The 26,463-nt window shown below is 36.7% G+C and overlaps 1 protein-coding gene and 1 long non-coding RNA gene across 16 annotated transcripts in view; one reads left to right on the plus strand and one right to left on the minus strand.

The window, feature by feature from the left end:
- Window positions 1-26,463, minus strand: part of RALYL (RALY RNA binding protein like) — a 709,315-nt gene that overhangs the window by 178,338 nt on the left and 504,514 nt on the right. The window lies entirely within an intron of this gene.
- Window positions 8,644-26,463, plus strand: part of LOC121498647 — a 105,298-nt gene continuing 87,478 nt past the window's right edge. For all 8 annotated transcript variants that reach the window (XR_005989844.1, XR_005989841.1, XR_005989842.1 and 5 more), the window contains exons 1-2: window positions 8,644-8,792; window positions 24,020-24,082. This is a non-coding gene — a long non-coding RNA (uncharacterized LOC121498647). The remainder of the gene's footprint in view (window positions 8,793-24,019; window positions 24,083-26,463) is intronic.

Here is a 26,463-nt window from a genome sequence, read left to right on the forward strand (position 1 = left end):
AAGTGCTACAAAAATAATTGAATACATTTTTAAAACTAGTAGATACTGTGACTGTAATTTATTTTCTTAGGATTGCCATGACATAGTAGAAAAGAAAGAACTCTATCAAGCACCAAAAAAAAAAGGGGGGGGGATGGATAAATTGAATAAAGCCAAACTTAATGTTATTCAATGATCTCACTTGGTCAATAAGTAGCATCAACTTCTGCTTTCAATTATTTTTGTCCTTAGGAGCACACAGAATTTAGGACAACTATCTGTTCTTTCCCAATTTAAACGATATGTGCACAAGTCAGCCTGATGGATAACCTAATCCGACTGCTGAAGGACAGACTGATTCTCTGTAACACTTCACCAGGACTAATGTGTAATGGATTATCCTAGGAAATATATTATTTTCCCATGGGGGATGTTCCATTATACCTGCATTTCCTTGCTTTTAATGCTTGGTGCACATCAAAATCATTGACCTGTAGGAATTGGTGTCTACGTCTCTCAATTTCCTCTAGATCTTTCTCACTCCCTGGAGCCACACTTATGACCCAAGTAAGTGAAGGCAGAGAGCTGAAAAAACCTGAAAAAGGAGGTAATCAATTATGTAGATGCATTGCTCTTCTTTCTTTTTTGCATATTTTTTTCTTAAAAAATAACAAATACTTTGTTTGAATTAACTTCCTGGACTATACTAATATTAACAATTTTTTCATTTATTGATCATATATCTCATGTTTGTAAGTTATACTATATGCTAAGGATATTTCTCCAGAAAGTACAATTTAATGGTAGTATGAAATGTCTCAGAAAAATTTTAAAGTACTGTGTTATTTGAACACTGACTCCTTTTGTTAGCAGAAGCTTTTGCTATTATATATGAAAATGCTAACCCATTGTCTATAAGGGTATTTGATGTACTGGATATTTATCCATGAAATTGATAAGGCCATAGACTACCCCCTGTCTAGAGCTTTGTCAGTGTTTCTCTATCTAAATGTGTAATGGACAAGGTTATCAAGCACATTTGAGCTTGATGTGCTTAAAAAAGTAATCCTTGTATGACCATTAAATTCTAGTTAACATCTTTTCACCTTTGATCTGTGCTGTGGCACAAATTCTTTTTCTTTTCAAAGTCCAATTTTCACAGCAGCAATGTCTACAAAAGTCAAACTGTGGAAGGAGCCCAGATGTCCTTCGACAAATGAATGTATAAAGAATATATATATATACATATATAATAATGTATATATATAATGTATTTATATATATCTAATGTGTGTATACACACACACACACACACACACACAATGGAATATTACTCAGCCATCAGAAATGATGAATAACTACCATTTACATGGAATTGGAAGCAACTCGAGGATATAATGCTAAGTGAAAAAAGACAATCGAAGAAAGACAATTATCATATGGTTTTGCTCATACGTGGAATATAAGAAATAGTGAAAGGGCCCATAAGAGAAGGAGGGGAAAGTGAATGGGGAAAAATCAGAGAGGAAGACAAACCATGAGAGACTCCTGACTCTAGGAAACAAAGTGAGGGTTGCTGAATGGAAGGTGGGTAGGGGGATGGGTAATAGGATTCTGGGCATAGAGAAGGTCACATAATGAGGTGAGCCTGATGTAATATGTTGGCAAACTGAAATTAAATTTTCAAAGAGTGACATTTTCTTCTGTTGATACCGAGTCATTCTGGGGAATGTCCCCTGGAGGAGGCTACAACAAGTGGTACCCAGAGGGGCTAACAGTGCTGTCACTCATGTCCACACAGGACATGATGTCGTTTCTTTCCCAGGCTTTTTCAGAGTCTCATCCAGGCTATGAGACTAGTGGAGTATGTGACGGGGGAATCACACCCCTTTAAAACAATCATTTCCCCCAAGTCCATTTTGGGGACAATGCTTGATAAACCATAAATCCTTTTCTGATGGTTCCCTAATGAAAAGAAAAAAAAAAACCTTCCTTGCTTTCTTTTTTCTCTCCTTTCTTCCTTCATTTTTCTTGCAAGACTCTTCAGGCCTCAGAGGACATACTATATTAGTGTATAATTATAATAGTAGCCCAACTTGGTGTCATCTGGCACTTCGGTTACATTAGGAACATAATCCTCTCATTACCTATGCATTTCCAGGTGCTTGTCATTACTGAACCATCTAGGTAAGACTAGGATAGCTTTCAATTACTGAAAGCTTGTGCCAGAATAATACAGAAACTTCTCAGCCATGTGTGCAGAGCCTTCAACCTTATACATTATACAATTCAATTTCTGTGATTCATTTTTTTAACCTCTGGAGTTATAATGCCAGTTCATAAATGGATTGATGTGTTTTGGGGATATAAATGAAACCTTAAAATGCTCCCTTTAAATTACAGACTTTTTTTTTAAAGAATAAATTATATTCTGTTGCTTTTGCTCTGCAACCAGTGAGAGAGAACTTTGCTCCATCTTTGTTCTCCTGACCTTTAACAATAACCCTCAGTACTTAGTTTTTCGTCCTTCTTTCTCAGAGCTTCAACCTGCAGAAGAGTAATTGATTCTCCAAGTTTCAACACTAACTTCTCATGGATAAATCTAGATCTTTCAAAATCTTTCACTGAGCTTTTGAAGGTGTCTGTTTCCAGAGGAACATTATGCATACCTAAAGTATAATACAGAAAACTAAGCTCGGTGTTTTCTTTCACTAGACACCTTTTTAAAGTGCTCTTTCATAAGCACTATGTGGCACTTCCTACAATCATTGTTATCTGCATATTTTATTTGGCTGCGAATTCATCAAGAGGAGGAATCCTATCTCATTTGGCCACATATCAAGACCCAGCACAATGTCTGACATAGAATAAGCAATCAAGATGTTTTTAACTTGGCCACAGTAACTTCTTGCAAGATTCATCCATGAAGGCAAGAGAAACAAAAGCAAAAATGAACTATTGGTACTTCATCAAGATAAGAAGCTTTTGCACAGCAAAGGATACAGTCAACAAAACTAAAAGACAACCTACAGAATGGGAGAAGATATTTGCAAATGACCTATCAGATAAAGGGCTAGTTTCCAAGATATATAAAGAGCTTATTAAAGTCAACACCCAAGAAACAAAGAATCCAATCATGAAATGGGCAAAAGACATGAACAGAAATCTCACAGAGGAAGACATAGACATTGCCAACAAGCACATGAGGAAATGCTCCGCATCACTGGCCATCAGGGAAATAACAAATCAAAACCACAATGAGATACCACCTCAGGCCAGTGAGAATAGGGAAAATTAACAAGGCAGGAAACCACAAATGTTGGCGAGGATGTGGAGAAAGGGGAACCCTCTTGCACTGTTGGTGGGAACGTGAACTGGTGCAGCCACTCTGGAAAACTGTGTGGAGGTTCCTCAAAGAGTTAAAAATAGACCTGCCCTACGACCCAGCAATTGCACTGTTGGGGATTTACCCCAAAGATACAGATGCAATGAAACGCCGCTACACCTGCACCCCGATGTTTCTAGCAGCAATGTCCACAATAGCCATACTGTGGAAGGAGCCTCGGTGTCCATCGAAAGATGAATGGATAAAGAAGATGTGGTCTATGTATACAATGGAATATTCCTCAGCCATTAGAAACGACAAATACCCACCATTTGCTTCAATGTGGATGGAACTGGAGGGTATTATGCTGAGTGAAATAAGTCAATTGGAGAAGGACAAACATTACATGGTCTCATTCATTTGGAGAATATAAAAAATAGTGAAAGGGAATAAAGGGGAAAGGAGAAAAAATGTGTGGGAAATATCAGAAAGGGAGACAGAACATGAAAGACTCCTGACTCTGGGAAACGAACTAGGGGTGGTGGAAGGGGAGGTGGGCAGGGGGTGGGGGTGACTGGGTGATGGGCACTGAGGTGGGCACTTGATGGGATGAGCACTGGGTGTTATTCTGTATGTTGGCAAATTGAACACCAATAAAAATAAATTTATAAAAAAAAGTAAAGTCAGATGTCGAAAATAAAAAAAGTCAGCTTGAAAAAAATGTATAATTGATTTGTATAGAGTAGATCTGAAAAAAAGTTATTATATATGATATATGTAATAATATAACAAAATAATAACTGTATATTGCACAAAACAATATAACAAAATAGTAATAACTGATAGTTTTTCAGTGATTCTGAATTTTAAAAACAGTCCTACCTGAGTGTGTGGTAATTTAGATTGTGGTATTTGGAACCAAACAGAGAGTTTTTGTTTTGGCTTTCTAAATATTATCTTTGAGCTACTTAGCATTTTTAAGTCATAGTTTCCTCATCTGTAAAAGTGAATTGCCTAGGATAGAACATGTCAAGTCAGAACTCTAAATCTAGCACTATTTTAGCAGTAATATTAGTATTTTTTTAAAAAGATTTTATTTATTAGAGAGAGAAAGGGAGAGGGGGAGAGAGAGAGATAGAGAGAGAGCATGCACACAAGTGGGAGGAAGGGCAGAGAGAGAGGAAGAGAGGGACAAGTAGACTCCCTGCTGAGCACAGAGCCTGATGGGGAGGGCTTCATCCCAGGAGATCACCACCTGAGCCCAGGTCAGCCCTTAACTAACTAAGCCCACCTGAGCCCAGAGATCATCACCTGAGCCCAGGTCAGGCCTTTAACTAACTAAGCTACCTGGGTGCCCCTAGGATCTTCCTGTCTTTCAAAATCTGTAGGAGAGCTGAATAGGCTTTAAAAAAAGAAACACATGAAATATTTCTTTTAAAGATGTTTTTATATTAAGGTTTGGTGAAGGGATAATATGATATCTATCATGAAGTAGGTAACAATAATTATTCTAAAGATCACGGAAAAGGGCTTTAGCTAGACATAGCAAGCAATTCTGGATACTCAAAAACGACTGGAAATGGTCAAATATTTTCTCAAGGGTGTATAATTCAGAACCAACAATCAAATTCAATTGTGAATTACCTGAGGACGGGCTTCTAAGCATGTTGCTTGGAGGAATTATAGTTCAATGGAAGTGGAAGTGTTTACCTAACAACATTCATATATGGTAGACAATAAGAAACATGAGACATTTCAAAGATCTGATATTTCAGGTGCCTAAGCCACTTTTACATACTTTTCATGTCTATAGATACACACATTATATATATTATATATATAATATTTGTGTATTATATCGTCTTGTAGGTCATAATTTACAACAGCATTTATACATTAGTCTTCTCTAAACCCACGTGTTTAATTAATTTATGCATAAGTTAATTTATTTATTGTTGGTTCTTTCCATTTTTCTTCCTAGATTTCTTGGTATAACTTATCATAATTACTTTACTGTAATACTTCCCAAAGTACCCATGTTTTCACATTTATCTGTACAATCAGCATTCACATAATGAATTCCTCATGCAGCATTTTCCCCTATTTCATGGATAGTGCTATTTTCAGTTAGAACAGCCAGGATACAGGGACTTAAATGAGACGATTCTTATAAGAATAATCAACATGTCTTTAGTGACTGACAGGAACAGAATAACAAAGAAATAGAGTGCATTTTGGCATTCCAGGACTAAATATATTGTTTCTAAAATTCTATTTATATATACATATTGAATGACATAAACCTCTTTGCTCTTGCAGCTGGTTATTTCTATCCATAATGCCCAAGATACAGCTCTGTTATACTATTCAATTTTACCAATAAAGAAACAGTAAAGGACAAATTTTTATAAGCCTATACCTTAAAAATGAAAGATTAATTCATCTTTGGCATAAATATTTTTTAAGGTAAAACTAATAAATACAGAAACTATAACCAAATTCATTGTTTCATTTTTTCAGCCAATTTTAATATTTTTAAAAGATGAATAAAGATATCTTTTTTCATTCTAAGAACTATTCCATTTAGTAAATTAGTTTGTCAGAGATTAAAATTAAGTGGTGATATGTACAGTAGGAATAGAAAATGCAATTAACAATGAAAGCTATTCAAGGATAAGCAGAGATAAATCTGTCTGCCCACTTGCTTATTCAAATAGACAATGCAGAATTTGTATGTCACAATCTGTGTGCATAAATCATGTGGTTCCTAAACAAAAAGTAAGATTTATTTGTAACAATATCCCCGAATAAAATGATCGCGTATATTTTCCAACAAAAAATATACTTTGTATGTAGGTCAAAACTCACATTTATTTCACAGCAATAGCAAGCACTCATTCTGCCTTTTAAATATTTCTGTTAGTCTCCTTTGAACATTTAATCCCGAGGTGGGTGACATCTTCTATCAGGCAAATCATTCACATCTCTGGGCTTGGCTGACTGTAATGGGTCAGTGCTTTCAATGCCGACCACCATTCTGTCAAGTGCAAATTGTGGCCTGTGCATAGGACTAAATAAGGATTTTACAGATATTATCCCATTTAACAAAATAACCATATAATGTAAATCCTGTTATTATTTCTAATAGATAAATGAGCAAACAGGCTTGTGGGGCAGGAAAGGATTCTAACTTTGGCCCAACTTGATTCCTAGACTAGCACTTTAAAGCCCAGACTAACCTTTATCTTTTTTTTTTAAAGACTTTATTTATTTATTTATTCCTGAGACAGAGAGAGGCAGAGACACAGGCAGATGGAGAAGCAGGCTCCCTGCAGGGAACCTGATGTGGGGCTTGATCCCCAGACCCTGAGATCACACCCTGAGCCAAAGGCACACGCTCAACCGCTGAGCCACCCAGGCGTCCCAACCTTTAGCTCTTTTTAAAATAAATAACACAGTATTATTTCCCCACTTTCTCCATCTTGAGAATTAAGTTCATCCTTCTGTTTCCAGAACCAATACCAATGTTATATATTTTTTATTATATGTCCTGACATGAAGTATTATGCAGATAAACTCAACTTGATGAGGTAGACAGATAAGGGATAAAACCATGGAGAGTGTCAGAACGAAAAGGAATCCTATGTTTTAGGCTAGTTTAATTTTTTTTTCTTTTTCAAGTTTTTATTTAAATTCCAGTTAGTTAACTTATAGTGTAATATTAGTCTCAGGAGTAGAATTTAGTGATTCACTACTTAGCGTACAACACCTAGTGCTCATCACAAGTGCCCTCCTTAATGCTCACCACTGATTTAGCCCACCCCCTACCCAGTCCCCTTCAGTAACTCTCTTTGTTCTCTATAGTTAAGAGTAGTCTGTTTTCTGGTTTGCCTCTTTTTTTTTCCCTTTCCTCTATGTTCATCTGTTTTATTTCTTAAATTCCACATATTAGTGAAATCATATGGTATTTATCTTTGTCTTACTGACTTATTTCGCTTAGCATAATACCCTCTAGCTCCATCCACATCATTGCAAATGGCAAGATTTCATTCTTTTTGATGGCTGAGTAATATTTCATTACACACACACACACTCATATATTATATATATATACACCTCATCCTCTTTCATTCATCAGTTAGTGGACATTTGGGCTCTTTCTATAATTTGGCTATTTTTGATGCTGCTGCTATAAACATTGGGGTTCATATACCCCTTCAAATTAGTATTTTTGTATCCTGTGGGTAAATACCTAGTAGTGCAATCGCTGGATCATAGGGTAGTTCTATTTTTAACTTTTTGAGGAACCTCCATGCTGTTTTCCAGTGTGGCTGTATCAGTTTGCATTCCCACCAACAATGTAAGAGACAACATGTGTTAGGATGTGGAGAAAAAGAAGTCTCTTACACCGTTAGTTTAATTTCTTAACTTGGTAACATTAAGAAATTTTTGTATTGCATAGGTGAATGAGAAAATATATTCTAGGGCTCTGAAACATATGAATGATAGATGCCAGGGCACCTGGCTGGCTCAGTCAGTAGGGCATGTGGCTTTTGACTTTGGGGTTGTAAGTTTGAGCCCCACATTGGGAGTAGAGATTACTTAAAAAGAAACTCTTTAAAAAAATAAAGTTTTAAATGACAGATGACAGGATGAGCACTCAGTATAACACTAGGTTTGTTGTCCTAAATTTATTTCCTGAGCCATAGCTAGTGATTCATTTGAATGTTCTTCATAATTTCCTTATGTCTGATAGCAGGAAGCATCAGCATACCAAAAAGTTAACTTAATACTATGATGGGCCACTGTCTTCATTTTTATTGGTTTTTCTGACTTTCCCAAAACTAATATTTAATTCTGCAGCCCATAAGGACTGGCACAAAAAGCATATCAATTTTTCAAAATAACCATTTAAAAATTAGGATTATAAAATTAGTTTTGTCAAGCAAATTATATGTCACATCCCTTTTAGGCATTACTGAAACATGAAAATGTATTTTATTTCAACTGATTTACTCTAAAAGACCTTTTCCCGGTCAGCAAATGTTCATTTTGTTCTTTGAGATCTCCGATGTTTTTGTAGTATAATATTTTTTTGGATTTTTTTAAGTACTTTCTATTAGTGAAGGGCCTTACATGAATAATCATACTCATTAGATTGTAACTATCCTTTTTTTCCCTGATGGGGAAAGAAAAGCTTCTTTAAGAAAGTCACCCATTTAGTAAATGGAGAGGCTAGTATTTAAACAGAGACAAGGTTATTAATCATTCATGGTTCATTCAGCAAATATTTACTAGACACCTACTTCATCTTGGGTGCAGGTTTTAGGGATAAAACAGGGGACAAAACATGTGATTCCATTCTCATGGCACTTCTAGACAAATAGGAGGGACAGATGCAACAAAAACACACTTGTGAATACACATTTGCCAACAGAGGTGAAGGATACACAGGAAAGCCAAGGGGAGCTAGAAAAGCCTATACAAGGTAAGTCTTCTCTATGCTGAGCATCAAGGACAACATCCGAGGAAGTTATATTTGACCTTAAGTCTGAAGGACTAAAAATATGTGTTAAACCAGGAAAGAATGGAGTGGGCAGCTGAGGATTTAAGAGCATTTTATGAAAGGGAACATGGTGAATGAAGTCCCTGCTTACTGAAGGAGGGGAGGAAATGACATCAATGTGTCTGAGGCTCAAGAGCTACATGGAAAATAGGCTGCTGGTCAGAGATGGACATTCCTGCCTGTAAAATACCTTCCAGGTCGTTGAAGGACTTCACTCTTTTTCTAAGGGCAATAGAAAGTCATTAAAGGTGTTTTATATTACCATTTTATTATTTTTTGGTAGTTGAATGTGAGGACTAGATTTGCATTTTACAAATATCACCCTGGCTAGGATAATAAAAAGCAAACTGTATCCTGGAAGGGATGGAGGTGGGAGGCACTATTTGGAAGGCTGTTTCAGCCGCCCGGATACAAGATATTTAATGCTTGCAATAGGCTGGTTGCTGTGAGGGTGGAGAGAAGAGGACAGGTTATAGAACAATTTAAGAGATAAAATCAGTGAGGTCTGACGATGGATTAAAGATGGAGGATAAAGGAGAAAGAGGCTTCAGGAGGATTACACGTATACATTTGCATGATCAGCATGTATGGTGTTTCCTGTACTCCAAAATAAAGATTATAAAGCAGAAGACCTCACTCTTTGCTCTCAGGTAAAATACTGTGGGAGCCTTATCCTTAAAAGAGCATTAACAATCCCACTCTGCTCACCATACAGCTATTGGGGGGAAGGCCAGTGGGCATGAGGTCTGCCATCCAAGTCTGCGAGCGCAGGTCTCAGTTTCATATCCTACGGGCTCTGTGGCCACAGGTAAGCCACGTGTTCCAAGCCTTCATCTCCTCTTCTACAAATTACAGATGATAACTGTTATCATCATAAAAATTAAATCAAATATTCCATGTGGCTTACTTGCTTACTTTTTGTCAAATAAATGCTTTTTCAACAAATAAATGCTCCTGCTCTTCCTTCTCAATTCCTGTTCTCCTCTGCCCCTTTCTTCTGAACCTGTTCTGCCTATACCATCTCTATTTTCTCTTCTTCCACCACCAACTCACCATCATTAGCACCCTTCCTGTTCTTCTCCTCCCTCCTCTTCTTCTTCTTATTTATTATTATACTTATTAATTCATCTCAATATGATGTTTTTCATTCCTTCCTTTATATTAACCTTTTTATTTCCATTCTCATTACCACGACCAACTATTGGCCTTATTATTTTATTCCTCTACTAAGATAAACTGCGTCAGTGCTTCTAATCCTGCCTCCTCCAAATCATGTGACACACTCCTGTCAGATCAATGTTCCTTAGCTATTTTTCATTATGTCCCATGGTCCTGCTCAGAACCTTTCATAGCTCCTCACTGATGGTGTGTGGAATGGAGATATGGTGGAGTTAAGCCTTTGGAGTCAGAAAGAGTTGTTTTTTTTGTTTATATTTGTGTGTGGGGTTTTTGTGTTGTTTTGTTTTTTGCTCAGGCACTCAACAATTTGAGGGAACTTCTTGCATGTCTCTAATGCTTGATGTCTTCTGCTATAAGTCGGAGATACTAATTCTCCATAAGCTTACTGTGAAGATCAGCTGAGATAATGCCTTCAGATGCTTAGAATTGTGCTTCATTCATCCTAGGACATGCTCAATAGTTGGTATCATTACAATCATAGGATGAATGTCACGCTTGAAAGCATACAATTGAAAATCTTTCCATCTGACATTTGTTTATATTTACATCTTATGACTTTCTTCCCAGCAGAGCCATTCAAGAAGAATTTTAACTTGGGAAATAAATGTAACCCCTCTTCATTCTCAAAAACCATACTATCTTCTATGTCTTCTTCTCTGTTTCATTCTATACCTTCCTCCATACTTTGAATTACCCACAGTCTACCTGTCTTTAAGGTTTGAATACCAATGCAGAAATCATCTTACGTTAAGAGAATTTTGTGACTACCCTGTGTTGTGTTAGTGTAAACTTCTCGAGAATAAAGACTACCTCATGTATAGCCCCTACAAAGCCTAGAAGATTTACCATTAAATCTTCTTACCAATCTTACCAATGAATGGTAAATTCATTTACCATTAAATAAATGATTGCTAAATATATGAATGAATTCAATGAAGACTACCTCATGTATAGCCCCTACAAAGCCTAGAAGATTTACCATTAAATCTTCTTACCAATCTTACCAATGAATGGTAAATTCATTTACCATTAAATAAATGATTGCTAAATATATGAATGAATTCAATGAAGACTACCTCATGTATAGCCCCTACAAAGCCTAGAAGATTTACCATTAAATCTTCTTACCAATCTTACCAATGAATGGTAAATTCATTTACCATTAAATAAATGATTGCTAAATATATGAATGAATTCAATGCTTATCACTTAAAAGCTGAGAGTAACTTGGGCAGCATCCATGAAAAGGACTTGGTAAATCTGACAAGAACATGAAAAATTGAGCAAATTCTTGGAAATTGGCTCTCTTATACCACGGGCAAGAAAATAGATTCTTTCTGAAATATATATATATGTATATGTATATATATATAATATTTTATATGGTATTGAATATTTTGTTTTCAAATGTGGATTGAAGCCAATTTCTGTTCTATAAACACTGCTGTTAGAAATGACATAGTGCTGTTTTATTTCTCTTTTGAAAGTCTAGAGTTTAAATCATATTGGATTAATGATTATCCTTTAGTTATACAGTCCACAAAAACTCAAGTAAACTGTTAAGTTGTAACCAAAACACCTCTATTGGACTTGCCCTGGTTTTTCAACCATGAACTGTAAGAAAGGCATCACAATAGGCCTACACTTCCAAACAGAAGTTATAAAAGTGGAATCTGGATCAACTATGATACCAGTGAGCAGGTTTGTCTAAGAATGCAGTTACTCGAAATAATGGTTATTTGAGGATTTCTTGATTTTATACATTGAAGTTGTTTTATGGCCTTTTTATGTATCTGGATTAACTTTTACAATAAAGAAATACCTTAGTTGTGTTCAAATTTTATAAAGAGGTAGTATTTTATTGTTTTATGTCCAATGAAAATATAAACCTACTTGCTTGTAAAGCATAATTATTTTCATAATCTCATTTTAAATTGAAAGGAAACTGATGATTTCAAACTAAGATTGCTCAATATTATTAAATGAGTTTGCTACTTCTATATGCATGCAGGAGAAAAAAACCATAAAATATATTTATGCAGGTTGTTTACAACTAGATTAAGCTTTTCATCATTTCTAATGTTTATGAGCAGAATATATAGGAATCTGTATCATTCATTATGAGCTTCACGTATCTGGGTTCTGGCAGTTTTATTATCTCTCATAGTAACTCATATTTCTAAATTGAAGGACTCATAGACATATACTACATAATGTTCACACTCAACTAGAACACGGTGAATGTAAAAATTACTGTTATTAAAAGAACTGGAAATTAAGTTTTTTAAAGAAACATCATTCTTTTATGTGTGAACAGATGTATTATCTACTAACAGACATAACAACACTGCTTTGATTAAAGCATGCATTGAACTAATTAATCTATTTTAGTAGTCTATTCCAATCTTATCAAGAGTTCTTGTTTAATACTCTCTTTTCTCTTTTTAGTAAACTGACTAGATTGATTGGATTCATTGTCCAAAGTAATTAACTACCATTATCACAAATCAAATTTCTACTGTAATGGGAAAAGAAACAAGTATGGCCTATATCCATTCTTGGTTGATCTTTTGTCATGGCAATGTATCTTCCTATATTATTTAATGACTTTTGCAATTATATCTGGAAAGAAAAAAATTGTGCTTAAGCCACTTCCTGAAAGATGAAAATGACATTTTTGACACAATACACCTGAATAACATTGGTACTCAGATGATTAACAAATAGTACTGGTTAAGGCAGTGGGAAATTTATAGAATATTCATTAAATACATACAATTAAAGCATATATAACCTCTTTATCGGCCATGAAATTCAGGCCATGATAAAGAACAGGTTGATTGCGTATCCAGGAAAAAAATGAATAAAGCTATGCTTCCTAATTAATAGGTGATTGCAAAATGAAATATTCTTAGAGCTCATAATACTATTCCCATTATGAAAATAGCATTAAAGTGCTCCATTGGGGAAGATTAATTAAGCATTGTAAAATATACAGAGTACTTCTACTCCGAGTTTAATTATGGACTATTGATTTGACAGTTGTCTGGTGAAGTTCCAAACACAAATTCCAGGGAAATGAGGAACTTGACTATAAAATCTCAAACAACATAACGTGCATAGTGTGTGTGTGTGGGGGGGGGGATGATGAAATAAGGTCCAAAGGAATAACTGAGAATTTTGGTTCTTAGATTGATAAAAAATGGAGGATTTTTACTTCCATTGGCTCAGTTTTAGAATGATTTGTTAAATAACAGAGTAAAGGCCATACCAGTTGCTTTAGAAGTCCTCAACCAATTCCTGTGGCTCTGGGCCAGAAGGGATCGAGGAGATGAATTCCAAATGAATGCCAAAGATGGAACTTTTTAAGTTTGCCAAAAATTGTAGTAGTAGGTCAAGGGCCTTGGACATTTTCCCTCTAACACAGATAAATAGATGGCTAACTGAAATCTTTAACAGATATGCTTAGCACTCTAAGGGGTGAATAAATGATGATGAATTATTCCTAATTCAAATACAGAGCCTACTTTTTATATTGTTATTGAATGATAATCAATGTAAAGTTTTTAAATTATGAATTTGGAGTAGTCATTAGATTACCAACTGTAAAGAGGAGTTCAGATTTAAACCTTTGTAGGTCATGCACATTTTTAGAAACTGCCAAGAATATTATGGCTCCATCAGGTGCAATTTTATTAGAAAAATAAATATATGTGTTAACTGATCTGTGTTACTAAGTGTACATTTAAAAATATAATAAAAATATAAGATCAAAAACTAAAACCAAAGACTGAAAGATATTAATGAATTCATTCATTTATTCATTCATTAAATGCCCACTGAGATTGTAGCATGAATTAGATACAGAGCTAGGTAAGATGATGCAAAGATTAAAAAAAAATCTAGTTTTAGTTCTCATAGTTTACTGGAAAAAGCTACAGAAAGAAAGAAATATAGTCTATAGTGTGTGAATCACTTTAATAGAAAATAAAGGATGATGGGAAAGCATGTAGGAAAAGGTTATGAGAATGGTGAGTACAAAAAGTGGACATAAAAAGAAGAGGAACTGTTGCAATAATAAAAAGAACTACTTAAAAATTCATGTTGATTCTTTAAATAAAGGAGAATATTATCATGTGTGTTTCTGTTAAACTTTAACTTTTCAGTAACAATTATTATTCTTTTAATGAATTAACCAGCGCTGAATCAACACTTACTCCCCCAAAGAAGGAAGGTGGGCAGGTACATTTATTGGTCATCATTTATAATGGATGATAAAACAAACCCATTCCTTTCCTACCAAATGAGGAAGTTAGCCTAGGTAACTGCAGGCTTTTTGCTTGATTCTATGTAATTGTTAGGTTACATTTATAAAAAGGTGGAGCATAAAATTAAATGATCGTCCTGATAATTCTGTCCAACCAGATCCAAGTCTATGAAACACTGATTGTGAAGAACACAACAAAGTTTGTTCCAAACTGGAAGTAAATCAGTAGTTTATGGTCTGCACTATTAGTGGAGGTATAAGATATTTGCTTATTTTAAAAAATGTCATGATGTACTATCATCATAACTAGATAAAACTGAAAAATTTCCTACCAATTCTACTTGTAGCAGTACCTGAACCCATCCTAAGTCTTCCTCAATTAAACGAATCTTAGATTCTTAGAATCTTTCATGGTAAGTAAAGCTTCTTAGAAAAATTTAATCACACTCCTACTAATGCCTGAGAGAGAAGACAACAGCATACTTTACTAGTTAAATGTCTTTTTTTTTTTTTTATGTGGGATTGGATTCTAAGACCCAGAGATCATGACCTGAGCCAAAGGCAGACACTGAATGAACGGAGCCACCCAGGCACACCTCAATGTCTTTTAAATTATCTAAAATTTAACATGCCTGATAAAATAAAAAGGTTATAGTAAAAGATATTGAGACTAACTTCATATCCCTCTGTGAAGCGAGCTTTTTTTGAAATGGTAGATATTTTGTATTGTGTTAAATTCCAAGTGTGTGAACTTGACAATAAAAATAAAGCTAATTTAGTTTTATTGCCTTCATAAATTAAAATGAAAATAAATGACGCTTATTCAAACATAGATGCATTCTTTAAATGGAGGTGTCACAAGCAATATGACACAAATTATAAATAATACATACATACTTAGGTAAACTAGCAATATATCCTTTTTGAGATTTGTAGTTCTGATGGCCCTAGTCGATCTGTCTTCTCTCTTTCATTAGTGTTATCCAGGAACCAGGTCCTTCTTTGAAGGATGGCTGGGCAGGATAACAACAGTGGTCTGTGATTCAGAGAGAGTAAACTATCCACACCACAGAAAGCTCAAATCTATGGCCTTGGACTCATTAGCCTGGCATGCTAAGCAACTCAGGTGAGAAGCTTGGGATAAACTTATCAAGCATATAATACTTTGTTTTCAATTCTTTACCAAATTCCTTATTGCTTCCCTAATAATTTTATCTTTTTTTCAATAGTTAAGTCCAGAGAATAAAATGACTCCTCAGTAAAAATTCTTGGAAATCTCAATTATACTGAGAAAAACAAGCAAACAAACAAGCAAAAAAACCCCAAAACAACAACAACAACAAAAAACTCCCAAACCCACATAGCATGGAGATCCTTTCAGAGTCCCTGTATTATTCTAATAGCTTCTCTTCCAATGTTCCATTCTAAGCTTTCATGGCAGAAATTTGCCGATGCTAGAAAAAAGTTTGTGCTCTAACTATTCAGGTCAATTTAATGTGCAGTATTCATTATTGACACAGATTGTACATCCATATTTGAAGCATTGAAAGCCCTTGAGAGAGCTTTCACCTGTAATAATTTTAAATGCTTTGGAAATGAGGTCAGTTACAATTAGTTACAATTCAAGAATTTACAATTCAAGAATTTCCAGTTGATACAACTAATGAGTAGCAAAAAAATTATAGAAAGGACAATGAAAGAAGAGAATTTAAAAGTAGGCAGTGAAGTGACTTTATATGACCATTTTAATTTATATTCCAAAATTTACATGTGGCATAACAAATTAGTGACAGATTTATGGTAGATGATGCAAAGTCTTAAATTTCATATTTTCAGCCGGTATATCCTGGATTTGGTTAAAGTTACTTCTCATAATCTATGTCTTTGTGATGTTGAGGTTTTGGAGAAGGATCAATCACTGAGTTACTGCTGAGATTAATAGCTACAAATCTGAGAAGAAACAAACAAATTGTTCTTCTAACTGATCCAAAATTGATCTAAGAAATAATGAAACCTCGCAGCAGAGCAAAACCTGGCTAGAAGAAAAAAAAGAATGTAGAGAAGAAAAATTTTAATTCTGAATGTGTTTTTGGCCATAAGTCTTTAGTTCTTAAAACGTAATGATACCAAAAATCTGGAAGTTTTAAATTAACTAAAAAACTAGCATAGTTGCAACAGAAATCCTTGAGATTCACATCATTTCTAAATATTGGGGAAACATTGTTTTGGGGAAACATTGTTAAATAACTAAAGACAAAGTGTTTTTAGATTCCTTCTAATACTCCTTAAGAAATAAGTAAAAATAGAGTGCTTAGTAGACAAAATAACTCTAAAACCTGACACCAAAAAGACCTTAGCACATGAACATCATCGAAGAACATTTGTCAATATGAAAAGGCAAAAGATATTTCAATAGACAATATCATAGTGATTTATTTGTGGCAAATGGTCACAATTTCTACTTGTTGAAACAGATACATAAGTAAGGCTGTCTATTCCTTTCATCCTTCGGCAACTATTGATTGAAGGCTTTCTGGGGCCAGACCATGCTGGGGCTACAGCAATGAACAAAGCAGTCTGGTTTCTGTCTTCAAGGGTTATAGACAAATGACTGGCCACATTACAATTCATACACAGGACACATGTAGGGTAGAAAGGAATACATAAAAAGATCAATTCTAGTGGCCTCTACCAGCCTCTACTCATATATGAGGAAAAATCAATTCAGTAGCAGGTGATTGTCTAAGCCAGCACCTGAAGGATGAGTAGTAGTTAACTAAGAAAGGAGGGCAGAGTTTTCTAAATAGAAGCCACACAAGCAGCTAACGATGAAAATAATTCCTCAGAGAACAGAAAGAAAATTCAGTATCATGCACTAAACTGGAATATGCAAAGTGGGATGGCAAGAAATGAATCTGCAGAGTAAGATAATAATACCTGATCAATAAATGCCTTCTAAGTCTTTTTAAGGTAAACAAACAATGCTTTAGTAACATACATTTTTATGCAATGATAGAAAAATCTGTTTCCTACAACAACTATTTGATGCAGTTTAGATGAAAAAATAGTAGTAAGGCTTTCAGGTAAAAACTGACCCAGAGGGGATACCTGGGTGGCTCAGTGGTTTAGCGCTGCCTTCGGCCCAGGGCGTGGTCCTGGAGACCCGGGATCGAGTCCCACATTGGGCTCCCTGTGTGGAGCCTGCTTCTCCCTCTGCCTGAGTCTCTGCCTCTCTCTCTCTCTCTGTGTGTGTGTGTCTCTCATGAATAAATAAAATCTTAAAAAAAAAAAAAAACTGACCCAGAATAACTGATAGGAACAACCAATAAAACTTTTAGTTGATAGGACAATGTGATGATACTTGTCACTGAAGTTATGTCTAGAATTACTTGGTTTTTCAGGAAATTTGGCAGTTAAACTTTATTAAAATTAGAACCAGCCATGGAAATAGATACAATCCATAGAACAAAATCTAAATGAACTGCGTAATAACCTGCTTGGAGATCTCTATTATTTAACTTTCCTAGAAGGAAGACAATAAAATATCCCAGACAAAATGACCAATAGAATTCTATACATGTTAATCATGACAAATAACCACAGGGGAGAAGTTTATAATTTCTCTTAAGTCATACCATTTTATAGTAGTCATAAAAAACTCAATAATGCCTGAAAGCTATAAATGACTTCATAAAGAGTAACTTAAACTAACTTTATTGCCACATAAATATGGCAATGGTATTTGTTATGAAGCTACACTGCTTTGAAGCACATGAAAAGCTACAAGGTATAATATGTCCACCAGAAAATCTCCAAGGACAAAAGCTTGTTCGACAGTCATATTTTAAGTGTTGTTCTACAGCAATGATTGGAATGCTAGCTCCAAAGATTAATGGGATATAGTCATCATTGTAGCATATGTTACATATTTCCAGATTTAATGATCTGGTCCCAAACTGAAGGTATATTATCATAACTGATGTGGTTACACTGAATTACAATATTTAGGACATGTGCTTTGAAAAAGAGTATTACAGCACAATTTTTTTTTTAAGAGACAAATTATCAAACTCTTACTCTACACTGGAAAGGCGACTTGAACCCATTTTGCCACCCAGATGCCCTTGGTGAAGCCACCAGTGGTAACAGAAGAAGGGGGGCAAGTTTTTTTTTTAAGTTTTGTTTTCTTCAATGTGGAGCCATATGGAGTGTTCCAGTCTTAGGCTGCCTGCCTTAGTAGAATTTAGCATTTGTCTTTCTTCCTTTGGAAAGCCCTCAAAGAGCATAGCTACTAACCAATGGGGTGGATGCAGGATCCCGCGGGCGCCAAGTGGCCCTGGGTTAATCAGATTCCTTCCAGAACATTCAGAAGTTTTACACAAAACCCACGTCACTCAGAAAATTTTGGCAACTGGAGTTATAAGGTTGCATTCCTTGACAAAGGCAAAGAAGCACAATTCGGGTCAGACTGATGAGAATGCTTCCTTACCCCTTCTTCCCTGTCACTCCAGAAACCACCAAGACAGTAGAGAGCACCCCAAACTGTCACTTCTGAGCAGGAGGCAACACTTCTCCCTCCAGAATCCCAGTCAGAACTTTTTCCTGGAAGAGGATCCATGCCTCAACCATGCCAGGGGTGAATTCTAGCCAGTAGAAGAGCTAAAACTCATGACGGGATTGCCTTACTTTCCATAAAGTCTTACCTCAGAGGTCAAAGCACTGGATGGCTGGTAAAATGCATGGCTCTGTCCAAAGAATCAAGGGAAGGAGGCACATAAGAGTGGTAGCCCAACCTGGACTGAACTGGGAACACAGGGCACCCATTGATGCCCAGAATTGTTTCTCTTGCAGAGAAAGAGAGGTCCTGCAAGCTGGAACTGAAGGCAGCTCTGCGCACGGCCAGGCAGTTGTCCAGGAGCCAGAATCCGGCCCCCTGGCCTGGTGTGCCCAGCTGTGTGATCCCCAGTGCACCTCTCAGCGGCTCCATGCTTTAGATTTCTTTCTCCACCTGTAGGACATGTCCTACTCCTCACTGATATGTCACTTTTGGGGATGTGCTCCTGTCTGGGCCTGGGTACGGCATCATCGGTACCTCTGATGATTAGCAGGAAACCACAAATGTTGGAGAGGATGCGGAGAAAAGGGAACCCTCTTACACTGTTGGTGGGAATGTGACCTGGTGCAGCCACTCTGGAAAACTGTTGGTGGAGGTTCCTCAAAGAGTTAAAAATAGACCTGCCCTATGACCCAGCAATTGCACTGCTGGGGATTTACCTCAAAGATGCAGATGCAATGAAACGCTGGGACACCTGCACCCCGATGTTTCTAGCAGCAATGTCCACAATAGCCAAACTGTGGAAGGAGCCTCGGTGTCCATCGAAAGATGAATGGATAAAGAAGATGTGGTCTATGTATACAATGGAATATTCCTCAGCCATTAGAAACGACAAATACCCACCATTTGCTTCGACGTGGATGGAACTGGAGGGCATTATGCTGAGTGAAATAAGTCAATCGGAGAAGGACAAACAGTGTATGTTCTCATTCATTTGGGGAATATAAATAACAGTGAAAGGGAATATAAGGGAAGGGAGAGGAAATGTGTGGGAAATATCAGAAAGGGATACAGAACATAAAGACTCTTAACTCTGGGAAACGAACTAGGGGTGGTGGAAGGGGAGGAGGGCGGGGGGTGGGGTGAATGGGTGACGGGCACTGAGGGAGGCACTTGGGATGAGCACTGGGCGTTATTCTGTATGTTGGCAAATTGAACACCAATAAAAAATAAATTGATTATATATATAAAAAAGGAAGAAATCTAATTTTTCTTATATTAGGGAAGAATTGTCTGGCTGTGTGTCAGAGTCCCCGAGGAACAGTGCCTTAAAGAGGATCAAAGATTCTTTCTCTCTGGGTGAAGGCCCTTTAGTGCAGTAGAGGGCTCTCCGCTCATTCCCAAACCAGGCTCTCCATGCCACCTGTGCAGGCATTCTGAGGGCTTCGCTTTGAACCTACTGTCCAAGGTGAGCTGTGACCATCACATCACTGCCCTCAGAGCAGGACTGAGGACATGGTAAGGAGAGATACGACCCCTTCCTTTTAGAGATATTGTCCTAGATGTTGCACACATCCTTTTTCACACTACACTGGTCAGCAGTCACCTGGCCACAGGAAGGCAGAGAAATGTGGCCACAAACCCAGCTAATTATTGATGAATCTATTATTGTGCAAGAAAGGGTGAATGATTATTAAGGGGACAGCAATCAGTCTCTGCCACTTTTATTTTCATTAAACTTTCTACTATATTTATTCCCCACCCCCCAAGTTAGGGAATAGGTATATGCTTGTTGCCATCTAGTTGATTGTTTTATCACTGATTTTGTAGTTCTTCTCTTCTCTTTCTTCTCTTGTGGTTTCATGACTTTCTTTGGTGTTACACTTAGATCCCTCTCTCATTTTCTATTGTGTATTGACTGTAAGTTTTTGCTTTGTGGTTACTGTGAGGTTTGCCTGTATCATCCTGTGGATGCAACAGTCTATTTTAAGTTGGTAGCCACTTAATCCGAACACACTCCAAACTGTATTTTCATCTTCCTCATTTTAGGTTTTTGGATGTCACATTTTTAGATCTTTTTTTTATTTTATTTTAAGTATACCTTAACTAATTGTCATAGTTATAGTTAAGTATAATTTCATCTTTTAACCTCCTCAGGAGATTTATAAGTGATTAACCCACCACCTTTTCTATGTATTTATCTTTCCCGGTGAGACTTTTCCTTCCCTACGTTTTCTTGTTACTATTCACTGCCAGTTCGTTTCAGCTTAAAGAGGTCTCTCAATATTTCTCATAAGGCCGGTTCAGTAGTGAGAAACTCTCCTAGCTTATCCTTACCTGAAAAACTCTTAATTTCTCTTCAGTTCTGAAGGATCACCCTGCTGGGTAGAATATTCCTGGCTACAAGTTTCCAGCACTTTCAAGGTGTCGTGATACTCTCTTCCGGCTTGCAAAATTTCTGCTGAGAATTCTGCTGGGAGTTTTCTGGGATTTCCCTGTACTTAATACTTTGTTTTTCTCTTTATGCTTTTAAAATTCCCTAATTTTTGACATTTTAATTATAATGTATTTCAGTGTGGCTTTCTTTGGATTCATTATATTCAGAATTCTCTGTGCTTCCTAGACCTGCACATCTGTTTCCTTCCCTAGGTTAGGAACGTTTTCAGCCATTATTTCTTCAAAGAAGTTTTCTGCCCCTGTTTCTTTCTTTTCCTTCTGGGGCCCTTATAATGAGAATGTTACTTCACTTGATGTTATTTGCCTTATCTTCATTAAAGTTCTTTTTTTCTTCTTGCCCCTGTGTCTGGGTGGGTTCCATTGCTTTATCTTCTGGTTCACTGATCCATACTTCTGCTTCATCTAGTCTGCTGCTGAACCCCTCCAGTGCAGTTTTTGTTTTGGTTATTGTATTCTTCAATTCTTTTTGGTACATTCTTATTCCTTCAATCCTTTTTGGTATGTTTCTTATGCCTTCTCTGTTGATGTCATCACTAGGTTGATCTATTCTTCTGCTGAGTTCAGTGAGCACCTTTATAAACCATACTTTGAATCCTCTACTAAGTAGATTACTCATCTCCGTATCATTTGAATCTTTTCCTGAAGATTTTTTCTTTTGTTTGGAATATACTTCTCTGTTTCCTCATTTTGCTTGATTTTCTGTCTGCTTCCATGTATTAGACGAAACAGCTACCTCTCTCAATATTGAAGGTGTGGCCTTGTGTAGGTGATGATCTTTCTGTTTCAACCTTGCCCTAGCTCATGGGAAACTTTGAGACTGTCTAAACTGCCTGGTTTATTCTTGATATGCCCCCATTGTTGAGGGTGTGCCAAGACTTGTCAGTGATTCAAGGAGAGGAATCTCATCTTACATCTAGTTTCAGGAAGAATGGAAGCCAGGCCCTCATGCAGCAGCTTTTTATTTTTTTATGTTTAAACATTTTTAAAGATTTTATTTATTTATTCATAAGAGACACACAAAGAGGCAGAGACAGAGGCAGAGGGAGAAGCTCCCCGTAGGGAGCCTGATGTGGGACTCAATCCCCGGAACCCAGGATCACGTCCTGAGCCAAAGGCACTCAACCGCTGAGCCACCCAGGCATCCCATGCAGCAGCTTTTAAAGTATGAAAATACTTATAGTCCTGTGAGTCTGCAATCGTAAAGACTGTTGGCCTCCAGACCAGGAAATCTGGAAATGTCTCTTGGGTAAGTTGCCAAATTCAGGGCCCCAGGTGATCATGTAAGCTCCTTTCTGGGAAGTCTCATTGGGTTGTGGTGAGGCTGAAGGTATGTTCAAGGATGATGTCTTTCTGCTTTTGCTCCCTATGAGTGCCTCTTTAGCCTCTAGATGTGTAGGAAACCTGAAGCTTGTCCCTGAGGTTGAAGCTCCACACTAAATGAACAGGCTATTTTCAGAGGAAGCCCAGGGTTGTTTCAGTCTGCTGTGTGCAATACCTTGGAGTTGGTGGCCTGCCAAGAGCTATTTTTCAGATTGTTATAGTCCCACAAGGCTCTGGAACACCAGCCCTCTTTGCTACCAGGGACAACTGATTCAGGGGTATCCTCTGTGGACTGCACATGCTGTTGTCTTTAATGAGGCAGCTGGAGAGTGTAGTGGGCAAGGCACATTCCAAAAATGTTTCTAAAGTCCATGGGAATATGTTTACTTGTGCTTGAAGACCTCAGTGATACAGCAAGAAAGAGCCTTTTCTCTGTGTGTGTGCTGGCTTCAGGTTGGGAATGGAAGGGTGATCCGACTGCTTGTCCCATCCCACCTGTCTTGGCAAGGTGGTGGGGACGTGTCTTCCCCATATTCTCAGCAAGTGCCACAACCACTCACCCCTTGTGGTCCAGCAAAGTGGTGGGAGGGTGCCATGTCCTTGCTTGCCTACTTATGTGAGGAGACTGTGTGGGGAATGCAGCAATGGCATCCACCATCTTTGGGGAGCATCTCAGCTTTCCCCACCCTTCCAGTTTATGCCTCCAGAACAGCAAACAAATCTCCCTCACATATTATTGTTTTATTTTTTCTTTTCTTTTTTCTTTTTCTTTTTTTTTTAGATTTAGGTGTTTTTCAAACTGCTGTTTTTTTGCTGGGTCTCAGGTCAAGCAAGCCCTCCATGAGAAATCTCCATTTATTTATTTTTTTTTTAATTTTTATTTATTTATGATAGTCACAGAGAGAGAGAGAGAGAGAGAGAGGCAGAGACACAGACAGAGGGAGAAGCAGGCTCCATGCACCGGGAGCCTGATGTGGGATTCGATCCCGGGTCTCCAGGATCGCGCCCTGGGCCAAAGGCAGGCGCCAAACCGCTGCGCCACCCAGGGATCCCGAAATCTCCATTTATTATAGCACTTTGGGATGCCCAGACATTAGTACCATTGGTCATCCAAGCCAGCTGTTCTGGAGCTTGTCTTTTCTGGTATAGATCCCGGGGCTCATCATTCTGATAGAGATCCCAATGTGGGGCACCAAAACTTCACTCCCCTGGAAAGACTGCTTGTCCGGTGAGATCCTTCCTTACTGTGTATTGCCATACTGAAATAGTTTTTTTGCAAGACCATGTCTCTGCCTCTGTTGCCAGTTTGGATGTTGTTCTTTTATGCTTTGTTGTGGAGAGCAATTGATCTAGTTTTCAAATCTTTTTTAGAGGGAAGTGATCCATATGTAGCCTTGGATGTGAGTGAGTGCATCTGTGCATCTGTGAGAGAAGGTGAGTTCAGGATATTTCTATGCTACCATCTTGGATGCCCCTCCCAAAAGATATTTATCCTACTCTTCAACCTAAGTTAACATTGGTAAAAATTAATAAGACAGGCAACTTACTGAGAATTCTGGGTCCCAAGCCACTTTATCCTTTAACAGCCTGATAAGCAAGGCAAGACTTACTTAATTGGGCCTGAAGTATATGGCAAATTGCTACAACTGTTGATTTAATTACTGTCAGTAGTAATCTAGGAGAAATAGTATTACTAATGATTCGTAGCTTCTTCAAACAACTAAATATGTTATATGGCTGTTTCCATGGGATGAAAACAACTCCTACTGTCTTTAACCTGATGGGCAATTGCGGTTAGTATAAGAAAACTGGTTAACTTGCTTAGCATGGTTTTAATCTCCAGAGAACCATTTCCAGAGACCTAAAAGAAAATCTCAGCAACAAACATATCTATGATCTTCATAAGATTATGTCTTAATATCTTGTTCCTGTGCTTGCTAACTTCTTTCTTAAATATTCATGTAACAATGAATATTTTTAAAGTATAATTTAAATGATTTGTTTTTCTTCCAATTTCAAAAAAAATGTCACATCCATTCAAGTCAAATCTTCTCTCAAAATCCAGCTTGGTTTGGAAAACTGGTCTGATAATCTAAAAATATTTGTCTAGTGCATAAACAAACTCTAGAAACCTTCATAGAGTTTCATTGCTAAAGTCTCTTTGGGAGATTCTATACCCATTAATCAAATTTGAGTGTATCATGTATGTTAGAAATGATCATTAGAAAAAGGCTAGTATTATAAAAATAGTTCTTGGAGGACAAATTCAGTGCTGAGAAAAATTCTATGACCACTTTTAAAATTCGAGTGACCATTTTTCCCTTGCTACCTTAGCAAAGCTGACAGTGATAAAGCAAATGAATTTTTTCCTTGAATTCCAATTAAAAATAAACTATTTCTGAGTCTGTGTGAGTGCATTTTTATTTAATTATGAGCCAGTCTCTCGCTAATAACTGACACTATAAATTAGGTAGAATCAAATGGGGGCACCTGGGTGACTCAACTCAGTGGCTGAGCTTCTGCCTTTGGCTCAGGTCGTGAACTTGGGGTCCGGGATCAAGTCCTGTATTGGGCTCCCTGTGAGGAGCCTGCTTCTCCCTCTGCCTATGTCTCTGCCTCTGTGCCTTTCATGAGTAAATAAATAAAATTTTTTTTAAAGATAGAATCAAATGTAATGCATTTACAGGTATCACATATTTTTGATATTTTATTTTTCATTACATTTAATTATCATATAGAATAAAATATTAAAATATTATAAACTCAGAGAACAGGTAAAGAATAAGTTATGGCAACATGCTGTTCATTTATAGACAAACTGGAGTTGAAAGATACTGTTCAAGTATGAAAAAAAAAAAAAGGTATGAAATAGTCAGATATCTACATGAACCCAGCAGAGGTGACTTCAAAGTCAAGATTCCCATTGCCTGTGGAGCCTATTAAGAAGACAGATACCAGCAATTTGAAGAACAATGTGTGTTTATTTAAGGAAAAACAACCAGCTGTTCCTCTAAGGCAGTTTCAAGTTCACTAGGAGTCAAAAGAATCATATAATATAAAATATAACACTTCCCAATGATAAGCAGCCTAAGGCATGAAACATTACAAAAATATATGCCACACTCTCTATAAGGCATTTCACAAAATAGATGTGGATTTTATTTTTATTTTAAATACAAATGAAATTCTAGAGATAATATAAAGTCAATGATAAAAGGCCATTAAGGCCTTAAGTCAATATTAACACATATATAATGTAACCCTATATAACAAAAGGTGTCAGAAAGTCCATAGTCAGAATGGGAGTGCAATTCAGTAAATAATGCCAAGAAAATCAATAAGTACAAAGAAGAAAATGAATCAAAAGGTTATGCCAAACAAGTTAGCTGTTCTGGACCAAAAAGAGTGTAACTACTCACAATGAATTACTAAATCACTGCAGAGCACTTTGATTTTCTAAGTCCTGGAAACCTTTTATTCTTTTGCAGAGAAGATGGCACACCAGGCAAATACAGTTGTATGTGAATATTCATTTGCATATATATGTAAAACTTTTCCTCAGGATATTTTTTTCTGTTTTTATATGATTCAAAATGTAGGAATATTGGCCAAACTATGTATTTTGCTTTATACAGTTAATTTCTTCATTTCCTCAAGGGACATATAAGCTTATTCTTTCACCCTAGTAAAGATACATATTTTAGTTTAACTTCATGTGTTCAATTTCCTAGAGATTAATATCGAAATTATAAATAACATTTTAAAATTGGAATGGAAATTAAAAGTACCATAGATTACTAGATTATTGCTTTTAC

The sequence above is a fragment of the Vulpes lagopus genome, chromosome 9, assembly GCF_018345385.1.
Source record: "Vulpes lagopus strain Blue_001 chromosome 9, ASM1834538v1, whole genome shotgun sequence".
In the NCBI taxonomy this organism is placed as follows: domain Eukaryota; kingdom Metazoa; phylum Chordata; class Mammalia; order Carnivora; family Canidae; genus Vulpes; species Vulpes lagopus.